Source organism: Cololabis saira, chromosome 12, assembly GCF_033807715.1.
Source record: "Cololabis saira isolate AMF1-May2022 chromosome 12, fColSai1.1, whole genome shotgun sequence".
NCBI classification, from domain to species: Eukaryota; Metazoa; Chordata; class Actinopteri; order Beloniformes; family Belonidae; genus Cololabis; species Cololabis saira.
Window position 1 is genome coordinate 10,224,682 of NC_084598.1, and position 16,679 is coordinate 10,241,360.

General features: G+C 41.3%; 1 protein-coding gene across 1 annotated transcript in view; it reads right to left on the reverse strand.

Moving 5' to 3' along the window:
* LOC133456824 (protein kinase C and casein kinase substrate in neurons protein 1-like) overlaps positions 1 to 16,510 on the reverse strand; it is a 45,418-nt gene extending 28,908 nt beyond the window's left edge. Inside the window, exons 1-2 of the mRNA XM_061735438.1 lie at positions 16,366 to 16,510; positions 5,268 to 5,338 (exon numbers count right to left, since the gene is read on the reverse strand). The gene's annotated coding sequence lies outside the window, so the exon portion shown is untranslated. The remainder of the gene's footprint in view (positions 1 to 5,267; positions 5,339 to 16,365) is intronic.
* Between the last annotated feature and the right edge of the window lie 169 nt (positions 16,511 to 16,679).

The following is a 16,679-nucleotide window of genomic DNA, read 5'->3' on the forward strand; positions in this document are numbered from 1 at the left end:
TCCACTCTGAAGAGGAGGCAGTATCGTTGTATCACACCCTACGAGCTGTGTGTGAAAAAGGTGGATTCAGGCTCGTCAAGTGGATCAGCAATAGCAGGGCCGTGCTGTCTGCTATACCAGAAGAACATAGAGCAACTGAGGTTAAAGACCTTGACCTGGATCGGGATATGCTTCCTATTGAGAGAGCTCTAGGAGTTCATTGGTGTATCGAGTCTGACAGCTTCAGGTTCAAGATCATCTTGCCAGACAAAGCAGCCACCAGGAGAAATATTCTCTCCCTCATGAGCTCAGTATACGATCCATTGGGTATCTTGGCGCCCGTTGTGCTCTCAGCAAAGATAATTCTACAAGAGCTCTGCAGATTAAAGATAGGCTGGGACGTCCTGATACCTGAAGAGCTAGCTCATGAGTGGTCCACTTGGAAGGCTGAAATACAACTGCTAGTGAACGTCAGCATTCCTCGGTGTTTCAAGCCTGCAGGTTTTGGTGAAGCAGTGTTTAATCAGCTGCATCATTTCGCTGACGCCAGCGAAGAAGGTTACGGAACGGTGAGCTACTTGCTACAGAGGAATAGCAGCAACGAAGCACATTGTGCATTCGTCATCGGGAAAGCTAGAGTGGCTCCACTCAAGCCCATGACCATCCCTCGCATGGAGCTCACTGCAGCTACTATGGCTGCACGCATGGACCAAATGTTAAGATCGGAACTTCACCTCCAACTTGAAGAATCTGTATTTTGGACAGATAGCACCACGGTACAGAAGTACATCAGGAACAGAACAAGCAGATTCCGCGCATTCGTTGCTAATCGTGTGGAAACCATCTTGAGGATGTCTAGTCCTCATCAGTGGCGGTATGTCAACACCTCACTGAACCCTGCAGATTATGCATCGAGGGGTCAAAGGGCAGAGAAATTCATCCAAAGCCATGCTTGGTTACAGGGGCCGGAATTTCTCACCAAAGACACAGAAGATTGGCCCGAGAACCCAGACCTCCCTGTAAACTTAACTATGGAAGACCCTGAGGTGAGGAACACTGTGGTCTGTGCTACTGCAGCGGAGGAACAAAGAGATGCAATGCTGGAGTTAATGCAGTACTTCTCTTCATGGCATCATCTCAAGAAAGCAGTCGCTTGGATACTCAAGATTAAGGGCACTCTACTGAGCTTGAGTAGAAGAAGGAAGGAGTTGAACACAACTCTTACTCCAACTGAAGTTGACAAAGACATGAGTAACTTCAAGGCAAGTGTTTCCAGAGCAAGTGCTGCTAAGCTCACAGTGGAGAACCTTAATGAAGCAGAGCGTGAGGTCATCCGCTACTGCCAAGGAAAGACTTTCAAAAATGAAATCACTGCACTCTTAAAGGGTGAATGTGTAAAGAAAGGCAGTAGTCTTTTCAAGCTTGATCCAGTTCTGCAAGAAGGCCTTGTCAGAGTAGGAGGAAGACTCAGCAGAGCTGCTATGCCTGAGGAAGCAAGGCAGCCAGTGATTTTGCATAAAGACCTTCACATCGCAAAGCTGATCCTCAGAGATATCCATGAGAACCTCGGACACAGCGGTCGCAATCATGTGCTCTCAAAGTTGAGATCTAAATATTGGATCCCTGGAGCAAACTCAGCTATAAGGAGAATCTTATCCAAGTGTCAGGTCTGTCGGCGCTCTCATGGAGCTACAGGTCAACAACAGATGGCTAACCTACCTCGAGACAGAGTCCTGCCAGATGAGCCACCGTTCACCAACACTGGAGTGGACTACTTCGGCCCATTCGAGGTAAAACGCGGAAGGAGTTTGGTGAAAAGATATGGTGTGATCTTTACATGCCTGACAACTCGTGCAATACACTTGGAGTTAGCATCTTCTCTGGATACGGATTCCTTCATAGCTGCTCTTCGTCGCTTCATCGCTAGAAGAGGCCAGGTGAAGATTCTCCGTTCAGACAACGGAACAAATTTCGTTGGAGCCGAACGTGAGCTAAAGAGAGCCATCCAGGAGTGGAATAGCTCAAAGATTGAAAACACTCTACACCAGAGAGGCATCCAGTGGATATTCAATCCTCCCACTGGCTCCCATCACGGAGGGGTATGGGAGAGGATGATCAAGTCTGTAAGGAAGATCCTGAACGTCACCATGAGACTACAGAAACTTGATGAGGAGAGCCTGTATACCCTGCTATGTGAGGCAGAGGCCATCATCAATAGCCGGCCTATAACTAAGGCATCCGATGATCCTAACGATCTAGAGGAACTTACTCCTAATCATCTTTTGCTCCTCAAGACAAAGCCATCTCTCCCACCAGCCCTATGTGACAAGCAGGATCTCTATTCCCGAAGGAGATGGAAACAGGTCCAGTACATGGCAGACATGTTCTGGAAAAGGTGGATAAGAGAATATCTACCGCTGCTACAAGAACGTCACAAGTGGTCCCGCCCATCTCGCAACTTTGTCATAGGAGACATTGTGTTGGTCGTTGACGACACTGCACCACGCAACTCCTGGGTGATGGGGAAAGTGATCCAGGTCATCCCTGATAAGTATGGACTGATACGGCAGGTCCGTATAAGGACTAAGACCAGTACACTGGACAGGCCGATTACAAAGCTTTGTCTTCTCGAGGAGGCTGAGTGAAATCCTCCAGTTATGAAAGAAAGACTACTTAAGTTAAAAACACTTTAATTTATGGCTCCTCGTTTATATATTGTGGTAATTGTCTCCAGTTAAGAGTACAATTCGGGGCCGGTATGTGGGAGCCAAAGTGTTATTTAGGTGCTTCTACTTGATTTTTGTTGGTTTATTAGTTAATGTTAAAATAAATAAATAGTTAATTTCATTGAATAAATAGATCATTAAAATAGGTAAAATGTTATTAAAATGTTAATTTAAGAGAGGTTAAGAAAGCTTGTTTTTGTAACTGCTTGAGATTTACTTTCATGTTACTGTCGCTTTAAGAGAGCAGAGCAGAAGGAGCAGAGGCTGTTGAGGTTTTGTTAGGATAGAGCCAAACAGTTTTCTTAACGTAGTGCTTTTTGTTTTGGAAAACTGTGGAATAGGATAACTCCTGTAACTAGATGCCGTGGAAATTAAGGAATAAATATACTTTTGATTCATCTTTTTACATCGGAGTCCTGTGGATGTTTTTTCCATGCTGTGAAAGCACACGAGTCAAGTCTACTCTGGTTCAAAGCTTCAACTCCCACAGACACACAGCAACACATCCACACACAGACACACCCGAGTCCCAGCAGAGGCCCTGGGGCCGTCACACAAGTTCTTCAAAATGGCCCAAATGTCTGTTTATTGATAACAGGCTGTTAAAAGACGAAGGCCTGGATTTAGAAAACCAGAGAAAATGGGGTCATGAATCATAAACAGCTCTGAGGGGAGAGTCCTGTCTGCATGGCATCTTAATCTGCACAGGTCTACAAACACTGGCGAAGACAAAACGACCACAGTAGTTTCCCAGGAGAAGTGGGATAATAGCTCATATTCTCACACGTGCCAAAATACTTTATTATTCAGTTTTACCTTCAATTGGGTTATCTTTGTTTATGACTCGGGATCAGACAACACATGAAAGGGGTTAATGACAAGGGCCATTATAAATACTTATAAATAATATACTTGGAAAACATGAAGATCAGTAAATCCTGTTGGCGTACTGCGTACAGCGTGACTTCTTGTAGTTAGAAATTTCAGACCAGCTAAGACTTTTTCTTCATTCTTCAATCATTCAGCCTGTGGTTTTCCAAATAAATGTTTTAAAAAGAGGGTATCCTCCTTCATAGGCTCTCTTTATCTGCTGGTGGGCCACATTACCTTCACCTCCTCCTTGGAGCAACTCTTGCAGCCACATCAAGCAAAAACTCAATCTCATTACAGGTCAAGCAAAACCTTTGTTAGTGCACAGTCCAAAATGTTGGTGTTGCACAACAAAGATTTAAAAATGGTCCAAATACTATTCTTCCCTTACTCTGTACCTCACATAGATGCAGCTCAGGTTTTGTCAGTGTCTGACAAAATTTGTCTTATTTGTGGTTAACAATGGTACACTTAGCACATCACTCAGTACATAACTATATGCCAAACATTTAAATGATCCATTCTCAGAATCCTGCATCTTAAAGGATAACTCCCATAAAAATAGATGCACCAGGGACAATTCCACACTAGCAACGTGCAAACTTCCCACCGCATATGGGAATGGTGAACAAAACATTTTACCAAGAAAACAGCTTTAGTACCAGGTGGTGATTGTAAATCTTGGTTTATGATACTCCGGGACACCCAAAAATAATGCTGTCTTGATGTGGAAAGGAAGGACAAAAGAAAAAAACGGGAAAAAATAAACGGGGTACAGGACAGGTGGCCTTTTTTAGCAGGCGCCCCACGTACAGAGGCTACACTTTTGGTCCATTTCAACGACACCTCTGTGCCCCGATTTTTTTATCTACCTACCATCGATCAAGGCCACTAGAAGGAAAACAACTCACAATAAATAAATAAAGTATAAATACTCGTACAAATCTCTGCTGAAATTCTTCTTTGGGTATTTTCAGGCCTCAGGCTTCCTCCAATGTTCCAAAAACAGACATGTTATTTTGACTGGTATAAACTATCCTCAGGGGTGAAAGATGGATGGATGGATGGATGGATGGATGGATGGATGGATGGATGGATGGATGGATGGATGGATGGATGGATGGATGGATGGATGGATGGATGGATGGATGGATGGATGGATGGATGGATGGATGGATGGATGGATGGATGGATGGATGGACAGACATTATTAAAGGAACTAGTGCCTAAGATGAAATTCCACAACAACTATTTTTGTGATAGTAGTCATGACAGCAGAAAATATTGAAAGATAATATTAATACTGATTTGCAGATGCCTTTCAGAAAACATTTTGATGCCATAATGTAATGTCAATCATACAGTACACTTGCATGCACAGTTTACAAAACTTAAAGAACAATCCAGTTATGTAAGCAACTATTAACACCTTCCTCCAGTTGGACTGTCAACACACCGAGTAAGACCCATGACATAATAACATCACAGAAAAAAGCCCATTAATTACCTCAAGGGATGCATTCACCATCATACATTATTATTTCAGAAATGGTTCTGGCAGAAATGCAGACATGAGATCATGTTGACATTGCTCCTCTGGCATCCAGGTGTTTGTAAGAACATGCAGGGATTCCGACAAATTTGATTTGATTCGAGCTGAAAGAACAGTCGGCTCAAACGGGTACGACTCACCTTCTCCACCAATGGGAGTTCAGGTTTCCATAAACCTGAGAGATGGCTGTTGGTCCCCTGCAGGAGATCACCTGTGGAGATAAAAGCACGAGGTGTTGGGGTCAGTCTTTTCAATGGGATGTAAAAGAAAGCTGAAGTGCTCTTAAATGCGTGTAATGAAAATAAAAACTGAAATCAGCCGGGCACATGTCTAAACACTTATCTGTACTGGGGAAACGAGATTAAGAAAAAAAGCAGTATTTCATTTTGAAATATGATAACTAAGGGGAGATAAGTCAAATCTAACAAAGACCAAAGTAGAATGTTAAATCACTTCAACAACACACTGGCTGTTGTACATAATTAAATCCGTTTTAAAGAATAGATGGAAGATCAGAATTAAGTGCTGTGGTTTAGATGGATTTTGAACCGTGCAGTCTGTAAAGCTTTAATGGGTATTTTTTTCACACTGGTGTCAATATTATGTGTCATAATTGTCCTTTGCCTATTCAGTAATGTGTTACTAAATTGAAGTGAACCTGTCTTCAGTCTGTTAGATGTGCAGAGCATCATACTTAGCAAATAATATAATGGATGAAACAACACTGTCAACTGAATGAAACTGAAATTAAATATTACGATATCTTTTCACCTGAGCGGCTCTTTTCTCCTGGTGAAAGTGTCACAGAGCTTTTATGTTCTCCAACATGAAATCACAGAGTAATTCATAGGCATGGTGTCAAATTTTGTTCCATCTGTTTTCTACAAACAGTTTTTACTCATATCTACTCAGTGTTTGAGGAAGACCTGCTTCCACACCGCCTGTAGCTGCACCTGGTGTAAAACTACTTCCTAATGTTAATCTAACTGTTACAGACACCAAACTGAAACACCAAAGCCAATTGGAGTGAGAGTAAGGGCAATTTAAGGACAATAATGCAAAGAAGACGGCGTCTGCAGGTGAGGACTCTGAGGAGTGTCAAACTTACTTTTAAGTTTTATTATTAATACTTGTAACAGCTTCACAGACTTAACTGAAACAAATGGCCTCTTTCTAAAAAATGTTGTTCTACATAACCATGTTATATGTACTTAGCCTATTATATATTTCAAAATGCCTTATTAGCTCAATGAAAAGTACTTAAGAAATCATTATGTGTTTTTTCCTGGTATGGACTTTGACTTGTACTTCATTGCAACCCATGATAGTTCATGTTCACATCAGTTCACTTGTAGATTCAGTACAAATATATATTCATTTCGGGCCAACAAAATGCATTTTAAAGGTCAGGATGGGAAAGCTTTGACCGCAGGCCAGTCCAGCACCCGTATCTACTCCTTCCGCAGCCATGCCTTTGTAACGCATGCAGAATGTGGTTTTTGCACGACCACATCCCCGGGAGACATGTCGCTTTGAAGGCAGCACATGTTCTACTAAAGCCCCAAAGAACTTTTCTGTATTAACACATTCAGCAACTTAAAACAAAACTATCTTGTACTGTAATTCCACCACTCCTAATACAGTTATCGTGCTGCTGCGAGCACAAAGGCAAACGTACAGTAAGCGCCACTCATCAAAGCAGAAACACATTGGCGTGCACCGTCGTGATCGCACTCCTCTACTCGTCTCTGCACATTAAGCAGGAGTGACTTTTTCTTTTGTTTTTGCAGTGATAGTTTCCCATCCAGCATCCTCTTTGTGTCTGGATGTCACTCTGTTTGCTCGTACCCAGCACTTAGTGCACTACTGTTGATATAGATGTAGAACCACAGTGATGATCTCAGAATCCTCAGAGGTCACAGAAGTATATACTCGAGTTAAGAAAAGGTTGCTTTTAGTTAATCATTTATACTTTTTCTTTAGCACAGGAAAAGGAAGTTGTGAATTTAAGTCCATGTTCTAGTGTTTGATCATTTTTCCCCGGAGTAATCAGGTGACCATGTGGTAATATTTGCTAAATGTGCCAGTTCTTGGTGCAGAGTGGTTTGAGGGATTGGAAATCCCAGGTGTTGCGCTTTGGTTTGCACATCATCTCGCACATTTCTTAACAAGGTGAAACCCTCTGTCCATCATTGCTCCTCAAGGACTCAGCCTTTAGGGATACTGTTTAATCATTCCTTGTTATGGTGCAGGGTTTCTGTTGGGTTTGGTTTTCCTGTGTTCTCTTAACAATCACTATTTTCCTATGTTTTCTTTTTCCTGCCACTGTTTTGGGGCTTATATTTTGTTGTTGTGAGAATCTGCGTTTCTGCAGTGTTTTCCCTGGTGTAACACTTCCTTTGTCTACTCAGTCTTGGCCACATCCACGTCTCATTACCTCGCCTGCAAGTGTCTATTTGTAAGTAAGTAAGTAAGTAAGTAAGTAACGTTTATTTATAGAGCCCTTTTCGCAGATAAAAGTCACAAAGTGCTTTACAATAACTGATAGAAATCAGGGGGACAAGCTCTTAAAAACAAAGCACCATTAAACACGCATAAAAACAGAATAAAACAGGTATAATAACATTAAAAGGGGAATAACATCAAAATTGTTGTCCTGTTTCCTTCTCCTTCCTTGCTGCTCTGTTGAGTTTTGCTCGTATCTCATGTTTTCATGTTTCTCTCAGTCCTGAATTTTTGCATCTGTTTGATTTTTGCTCTGGCAGTTATCTTGTCCTGGCAAAATGTTTTGGTTTATTATTGAGGTCTTTTTGTGCGTCACTCTGCCTCCCACTCTCCTGCATTTTGGTTTTCCAACCAGCAAATGAAAATACCATTAGAAAAAACCTGTTGACTATAATAATAACAATCATTATTATTATTGTTTGTATGATAAATATTGTTTAATCTCATAACTCATTCCCCACTTTCAAACTTTTATTGGAATATGTTGCATGCCTAAGATACAGGAATAGAGGTTTTTTCACGTAATAATGTTAGTTTGTGAATCAAAACCAAAAGAGAGAAAAAAGAACAAGAAAAAAACCCTCAGAACAAGCCATGAAATGGATTGGTGACCTTTCCAGGGTATGTCCCTGCCTCTCACCCAAAGGGGTTGATGACAGTGATAATAATAAACTCTATTTGCATAACACTTTTTTAAACAATGTTACAAAGTGTTTCATGAAGCGGAGAATTCAATTCAATTCAGCTTTAAAGGCACCAAATAATAGAATTAAACTCCAAATTAGTCTTAGAAAGCCAACAAAAATAACAGTAATATAATTGTATATCTATGGAACTTCACAGATTGCATCAAAGTGATTCTTGATACAACACCCCGTCCTGAGCAAGCACCAGGTGGCTGTCGAAAGGAAAACCTCCCTTAACAGGAAGAAACCTCTGGCAGGACCAGACTCATCCGCCTCGACCGATTGGAGGTTGAGAAGACACAACAGAGGATTTATGAATAAAGTTGGAGTGAAAAACTCAAACTTTTGGAATAAATATAATATATTCATCAATATAGGTTCAAGATAGGTTTCAAAGAAACCCCAGTGATCCTGATTAGTTATAGAGTGGGGTGGATGAATGGATGTCAAAATGTTCCTGGTTATAAAATGTTGGCATTTCAAATTTCTGCAAAAATGACATTTCTGAAAGCTTTCATCTCAACTTTTCTGGACTTATAAACCTCTGTGTTTTTCCTTTTCTCCTCACGTTTGACTGCTTTGTCTGGAATAAGCTGCTTTCCAAACTCTCCAATGCACAATGAAAAAACTACATTAAAGAAAACCAAATGAGTGATTCCTAAATGAGTTAATCTGAGGTGAGGTGCTTGTTTATTGGTTCATTTATCTTGGCAAGTCGAATGTGGACTTGCTCAGCGCGTTAAACTGAGTCAGAGCAGCCGTTTCTTTGGACTGGAACATCGTTCTAACTGATACGCGCTCCAGCTGGAATCCTGCCAAAGCTTCCCACTTTGTTTGGGACTTGTTTGCACCTTTGGGATGGCAGGAGTTATGGTGCACAACGGCCTGAAGAAGTTTCCCCCCTAACGATAAGTAATAAGTAATAAATGTATTAATACATGTAATAAGATCTGGACTTTATTTTTACTTTATGGAAATTTACCCTACATCAAAAAGAAGAAAGCTGGTGTTGGGCATAAAAATCCTAGACGGAAAATTGGTCCCACTATATAACCACACAACCAACAAACTATAAAGTAGCAAGTAAATAACAGCCACCGTAACGACTGTCGTGGACACACGATGGGAACCTTGGTAAAACTTTGTTGGTTTTGTTTTTATATAATATACAGTCAGACCCAGTTAAATAAATCTCTCTCCTGTAGCGTAATCATCACTGGACACATGTTAGTGTTTTTAGTCATTCACACAGTGACTGTGATGAAGCATCCACAGATCAAATTGAAGCAACAAGAGATCGGCTTAACCGAACATGGTTGCACATGTAATCTGCATAAATTCATGGAAGAATGCTGAGTCATGGTCACCCCACTGCTATCGATACGTTTATTCTTTTGGTCAAAGTGACGAAAATGTTGTGATTTCATTTTCTTGATGTTACTCTCTTCTTTCATTTGTCCGGTAGGATTATGAAATGAATATCTGGGGTTTTTAGTCTGCCAGTCAGACATCACCTGACTGAAATGTTTGCCATCGCTCACAACAATATTGCTGACTGATTCATTGATGGGGAAACATATCAATATTTTCCAAATTATGCTTTTGAAAAATACATTTCAAATAGTTCTATCTGCTGTATTTAAAAATGAGTGAAAATCTCAAAAAAACATGCCCTACACCAAAGATGCCCTACACTTATTTAAGATGGACTAAATCAAGGTGGAAAACTGCCCAGTCGATCTTGTTGTCAGCTGACAGTTCAAAAACCACCATCTGTGGTGTCGTGGGCTCGCACATTTGTGAAGGCTATGAGTCACAGGGTTTGTACATGTTGCCATCCAAACGGCCTTTTTTCTCAGAGAAAAACGTGCTTATTTCAGCAAGGCAGAACCAAAATGCATCGTTAGAAGAAACAAACAAAGCTCTATAGAGTCCGGATCCTAAAGCAACGGGACGAAACGGGGAGAGCGGGCCATGATCCGTTTAGCAGCTCGCTGTTGTTTTCCTCAGTATCAAATAGAAGACATAGAAGACGTGATGAAAAAGTCATGCAGAACAGACTGAAAACAAACGAATGCATTTCGCAAAAAACAATAAAATATCTACATTTTGAACTCCCAGTTTGCTGTCAGACTGATACAGAATTGACCCTGTTTAACATTTTACACCAGATCTCATCTTTCAATACAATACATTTTCATCTTAGATTTTGAGGACCACGTAGTTGGTTGAAATAACGTGCTATCAGCACCATGCATAATGCATTTGTGTCCCAGTCACAATCCTCTCTGGAACATGCTCTTCACCAATGTCACCAACAGAAACCTCCCTTCCTCTCTTTGCATAGGCGACACGCAGGCGTGTATAGAGAGGGATGTCAGAACTGCTGCATTCACGGGCTCATCTGTCCATAAAAATCACAGATAGACCCACTGACGTTGATGTCTGACTATTCACACCACCACTGATGAAAACTGGCAAATCAAACCCTCACTGTGAAGACAGGACTCCATCTTGAACTGCCAAAGTGTTCATAATACATACTGAATGCGTGCGGCTCCTCAAGCTACATGATAATGACGAAGAGCAGGCGGACACTGACATGTTGGGATGACACTGCCTGAGAAGGGTGAGATAACACAAATGTGGTTAATAATGTTCAAGCTCGGAGAAACACACATGGCATGAGAGATAATGTAAGAATAAAGATTTGAAGAAATGTTGCCTACTAATTCTAATACGTCCATGTCAATCATGGAATAGTCCATTAATTGTGTCTCAATTGTAGAGTTTAAATGAAAATCATAACCAAGGACAATACAAATTCGGCTTCTCTCTATTGTGTGAAAGGTGCCAGACGTGTTTTTGCTCATCTCTTACATCATCAATCTCGTGCACAGCATAGACTCTTCGCTGTGTGTGTTCTCCTCCGAGCTAAGAGAAATGAGACGCCCCGGCTGCTCTTCAGACTCCCCGCTCCTGCATCGCCTCTTTTCTCACACCTTGTCAGAAAGCACTACATCCTCCTCTGACAGAGACAAAACAGCCTTAACCCCTTCACCACCAAACGCATTGTTTTGAGCCCTAAAAAACACTAACCCACCATTTCACACGTTGTCCCCTGCGCCGAGCACATGATGTTCCACAAACACCAAGGGCTAACAGCAACAAAAGAGGTCGGTCACTAGTATGAGCAAACAGTACATTCCTCTCTGACATTATTCTGATATACGGTTGCATTTGAATTTGAATATACTGCACTACTTCTTCTGTTGGTCCTAAATTTGCCTTGATTAAAAACACCCCAAAAGCATTTAGCCCAACCTCTTAACAGCACCACATTTCTCTTCCTGAGTTAAGCTGGCCATCAACGGCAGTCCAGATGGTAGATGATGTTCACGTAACCACCGTTCTATCAAAGGTTAAAGATAACTACAGATCAGGCCAGGGGTTGCATGAGCGCAAACCGCAATCAAATCCAGTCAAGACACTTACTGAGCAGGAAAATGCTGCCCTGCTATTATCCAAACAAAACAAAAAAATAACCTGAGCATGATGACACAGAATGAATTCTACTGCAGGCACACTGTAGAAATTACAGAAAATAAGATCTGGATTCTAGAAATGAAACACTGGCTCAAAAATAGAGGAGACTGGCAGTCAAATGATCAGCCCTCATTATGAAATCAAATAAAACCTTTTCCATACGCTTACAACCAAAGGTTTTATAGTGTATTTGGTTCCAAAAGTACAAAGACAAATCACCATTAAACTAAATTACGATATTTCACTGATGTTTTCAATTAAATTTGACAAAATAATAATGATTAATAGTGTTGCCTTTCTGACTTAAATCTGACAATCTCTAGTGGCAGTTCCTCATTAATGTTGTACACATCTCTGGAGGATTCATCCAAACTCTGTGCTTCCCAGCACAAACATTAACCTTCAGCTCCCTCACAGATTCTCAAAACTGAGATCTGAACTCTGAGATGGCCACTCCAGAACCTCGATTTTGGTACTTTTTAAAATGTTTTGGATGAATTTAGATGCAGTGTGTATGTTGTGGGTTATAGTGTTGTTAGAATACATAGTGGTGACTTAAAGATAGAGTAGCAGCAGACTTTGTTACATTATTCCAAAAATGTAAATATTAAATAATAACCCTAACCCTATTGTCTCATCCACGTGCACCTAAACAAGGTTACCTGTGCCTAAAGCAACAAAATATCCCCATAGCTTTATGCTCCCCCTCTCCTTTCCTTCATAAAAACAATAGCGTCAATCGTGTCCATCATCAGACCAAAACAACAGTCTTCCAAAATTCATCTCCATGTTTCAAATGTTCACAGGCAAAGTTCCCTCTGGGTCCGGTGTGCAACTGTGTGATCACTGGCGGTTTTTGTGGACAATGACTTCAAAGACCACTATGATGAAGGAGCCTTGCAACAATCATCTATGAAGAATCAAGTCCAGAAGAAAGGAATTACAGGGAATTACTGTTGACATCTCTCATGATTTTCTTCTTCAAAGTTTTGGAAATCTTGCACTTACAACCACTTTTGTTCTTTTAAACAGAATTAGTTTATTTGTACTTTGCAGTGATGCAGTGTACAACTGTTCTATGTGCTTGGAATGTGCATTACAGTTTTTCTCAGTCGCTTTGGTGCTATTCTCAGATCAGAATGAAAGTTCTCATAACTATTAGTTCAACCTCCACAACATGTAGTCCTTTGTCCACATCATAGTAGCAGTTTCTCCTTCCTCTGAACAAATTGCAAATGCTTTTGGACATGTATCAGTTGCTCTCATACAATTCTCTGCTGTTTTACAACATTATCATTTGTTTATGTCATGTCAGTCAAAATGAACTATACTTATGGACGCTGAAAAGTCATTTCCTAAAAAACTAATAGTCCTCATTTCATTGCTTTAGTCATTACATACAAAATTGTTGAACAAGTTATCAAATTGTGTCAAGCTAATTTACTGTAATACCTTTCTTTATCATTTTTTCCTGGAAATCTCTCTAAATTGAACAATTGCTCTCAGGTGAACTTCAGTTTTCACTCATGAGGAGGTGTGTGAAGCATTTAGTTGCAACCACTGACATCCCAGGCCAACGCGGAGGAAATATCACAATGTGTGCAGCCATCTCGGAGAATGGAGTCCTCACCCATATCCCACGCATTGGTCCATATAATACACAACACCTGCTCACTTTTTTAGACTCTCTTTACAGGGATATAATCCCCGAGAATGAGAGGGGTGGAGGTCAACAGAGCAATTATGTCGTTGTATGGGATAATGTCCGTTTTCACCTTTCACCTCTGGTCAGGCAGTGGTTTGCTGCACATGATGACAGGATGCTGGTCGAGTATCTCCCTCCCTACTCCCCATTCCTTAATCCGATTGAGGAGTTTTTTTCTGCTTGGAGGTGGAAGGTTTATGACCGGCGTCCACATACACAAATGGCCCTGCTAGCAGCCATGGATGCAGCATGTGACGACATCACAGCAGATTCATGCAGAGGGTGGATTCGCCACTCCAGAAGATACTTTCCTCGTTGCATTGCAAGGGATGATATCCGTTGTGATGTAGATGAAAATATGTGGCCAGACAGACAGGAACGTCTGGATGTGCCAGAATGATTTACTGTACCTATGTTCAGTTAGAATATGTACTGCTATAGTGTATTGTTCACATTTGTGCACAGCTTTACCAAAAAGGTGTTTCTTATGTTTGTTCTACAGTAAATTAGTGACTAGTGTATTTTTCTTTTGCACAATGCTGTAGAATTGCAAAGAGCATACAGTAAAAATGTGAAACATACATATTCAGTGTCTTGTACTCAGTTACTCCCCTAACTACAGCAATGTGTAACTTTACTGTAGTTTTCAAATGGCTGTACAAGTAGTGTATAGTTCTGCCTTGAGCATTTTCAGGTAGTGTCACCAAGTCCTGACCTTTTTTTTTACATTAGAAAACTCTTAGAGAATATAGTGTCCTAATGAAAACATGACAAAGCCATTTGACTATCATGCTCATAAACGATGGTGACAGGACTTCTCATTTTGACGACACTGACAGTTTCATTGACATGAGTACTTGCTTTTGAGGGATAGACAATCCATTTTGAGCAAGTGACGCGCTTTTGCAGGTCATCCACTAGGTTTTGCAGTTTGTGATAATTGTTCTGAGAAATGCACTAAGTGTTGTGCAAATGTTAAGAGTGATCTGAGAATAGCACCAAAGCGACTGAGAAAAACTGTAACACCTTCCCCCTTTACATGAGCATCAACTAGAGAGCCAGGATGATTTATTTACTTAATCAAATGATTCAAATGCTGATGAATTGTATTTGAAAGCTTACTGAAGCTAACTCAGGTATGACTAACTGAAGCGTGTGTGTGGTTTGAAGGCTGGATAGATAGATAGATAGATAGATAGATAGATAGATAGATAGATAGATAGATAGATAGATAGATAGATAGATAGATAGATAGATAGATAGATAGATAGATAGATAGATAGATAGATAGATAGATAGATAGATAGATAGATAGATAGATAGATAGATAGATAGATAGATAGATAGATAGATAGACTGCTAATAAGCAGCAAGCACTCCTCTGTGAACAGCTAAATGTGATTACCCCCTGCCAGCACCACCATCCCTCCCTCCCGTCGTCTCTCTCGGGGGTAACTTGCTGCTGACAGATATCAGAGAGAGTTCAGCACCACGGACAGCTCCCAAACGAGTCTCTGCATCTGCCGTCCTGTCTGACATCTGCAACTCCATCATTACCAGCGCTCCCCCTCAAGATTCACACTAACACATGGACGCTCTCACATCAACCTTTCATTTTCACGCCCAGTGAGCTGCGTGCTTTTTCGGCAGGTCTGGCTGTTTTGGGAAATGCCAGCAGCTGCAGCGTTTGGGGGTGTAACGCCCCATGTTGTGGTTTAACCAGCCCATGATGACACACACCACCTTCATCATCATCAAAGCATAGGATGGAAACGGAGTTATGAAATACTTCGGTCAACTGTAAGCTCATATACATTTTAGCCTGGGGAGAAGATTTGAATGAATGATTAAAAGGCCACATGCATGTAATCCCGTGCAGAAAGCGGGATGCTCCTCCTCTGTGGTGCTGTTGGTCTGTCAGAGAAAAACAATGACGCTCGACATGGCTCCTCTCTGCGCTGTGACAACCAATTACATAACATGAGAACCAAGTGCTCTCATTCACATCCGCGTCCATTTCACCAAGAAACCTTTACATTAAGAACAGGGCAATTTCTGATCAAGTATATTTGCACCTTATAGAGGTCTTTTCTAGATTTAGAATAGTGGCAATTACATCTTTTTTGACCAAAGTGCTTCATATTTATAGTCATATAGCCTATATCCGTTTGGTGCATAGAAAAGAAGATACAATTGCAAATCCCTCTAGGCATCTCCCTCGGCTGCATATTTAAAATGCCAACACTGTTTGATGTCATGGTGGAAGATCGAAAACACCTTCTCTGCAAATATTGTTTTGATTGTACAATTTCTACGCTGAGGTCAAATGTCCAAATTCCGAATATTCCAGTGTTAATGGGAAGAGCTGCAGATAGAAAATATCCATGCTCACCCTACATTTTTTGGGGGGAAAAAAACAACAACAAAAAAGAAAACACACACGCACTTACAAACAAATACATTAGTGAGACTAAAAGCAATGCCAGCAGCAACGCCTGCAGTAGTAATTCAAACGGACGCGACGTGCGTTATGTTCACCCTTGGTGTATGCAAACGGTACATCTTGTAAAATGACGCATGCATAATCCCGAACCGCCAACGCAAAAGTATCGCAGTTCATTTTGCAGTACTCGGCAGGTATTGCAGCAGAGGGGACGAGGGATGACACATTCTTCAAACGATGTGAAATTATGCGAGATTTCGTTTTTCCCTGCTTCGCCCTTCGCTGAAAGGATGCTGCGCTTCCACCTGGCATCGGCACGGAGCGCGCACGCATGCACAAATAAGATGACTTACCAGAGATGCTGCTCCTTCTGTTGAGCTGCACAACTACCGGGTAGTCTCCGCTCTGAGTGATTCTGTATTTCCCCTTGCAGTGACAGAAGGTGACCCTGGGCTCTCTGCAAGACTCGTCCACGAGATCACGATGCACGCAGCAAGGGGGAGCTCCACGCACAGGCGCGCGTCGGTGGGGGGGGTTTGGTGGGGAGGGGGGTGGCCCAGCTTTTACTCTCAATGGAGGACGGAAATAGACTACAAGGAGGCGAATGAGCCAATTTAACTTGGAAAAACAAGACTTTTTAAACCCTCCTTTTAAAAAGTGGCCACAT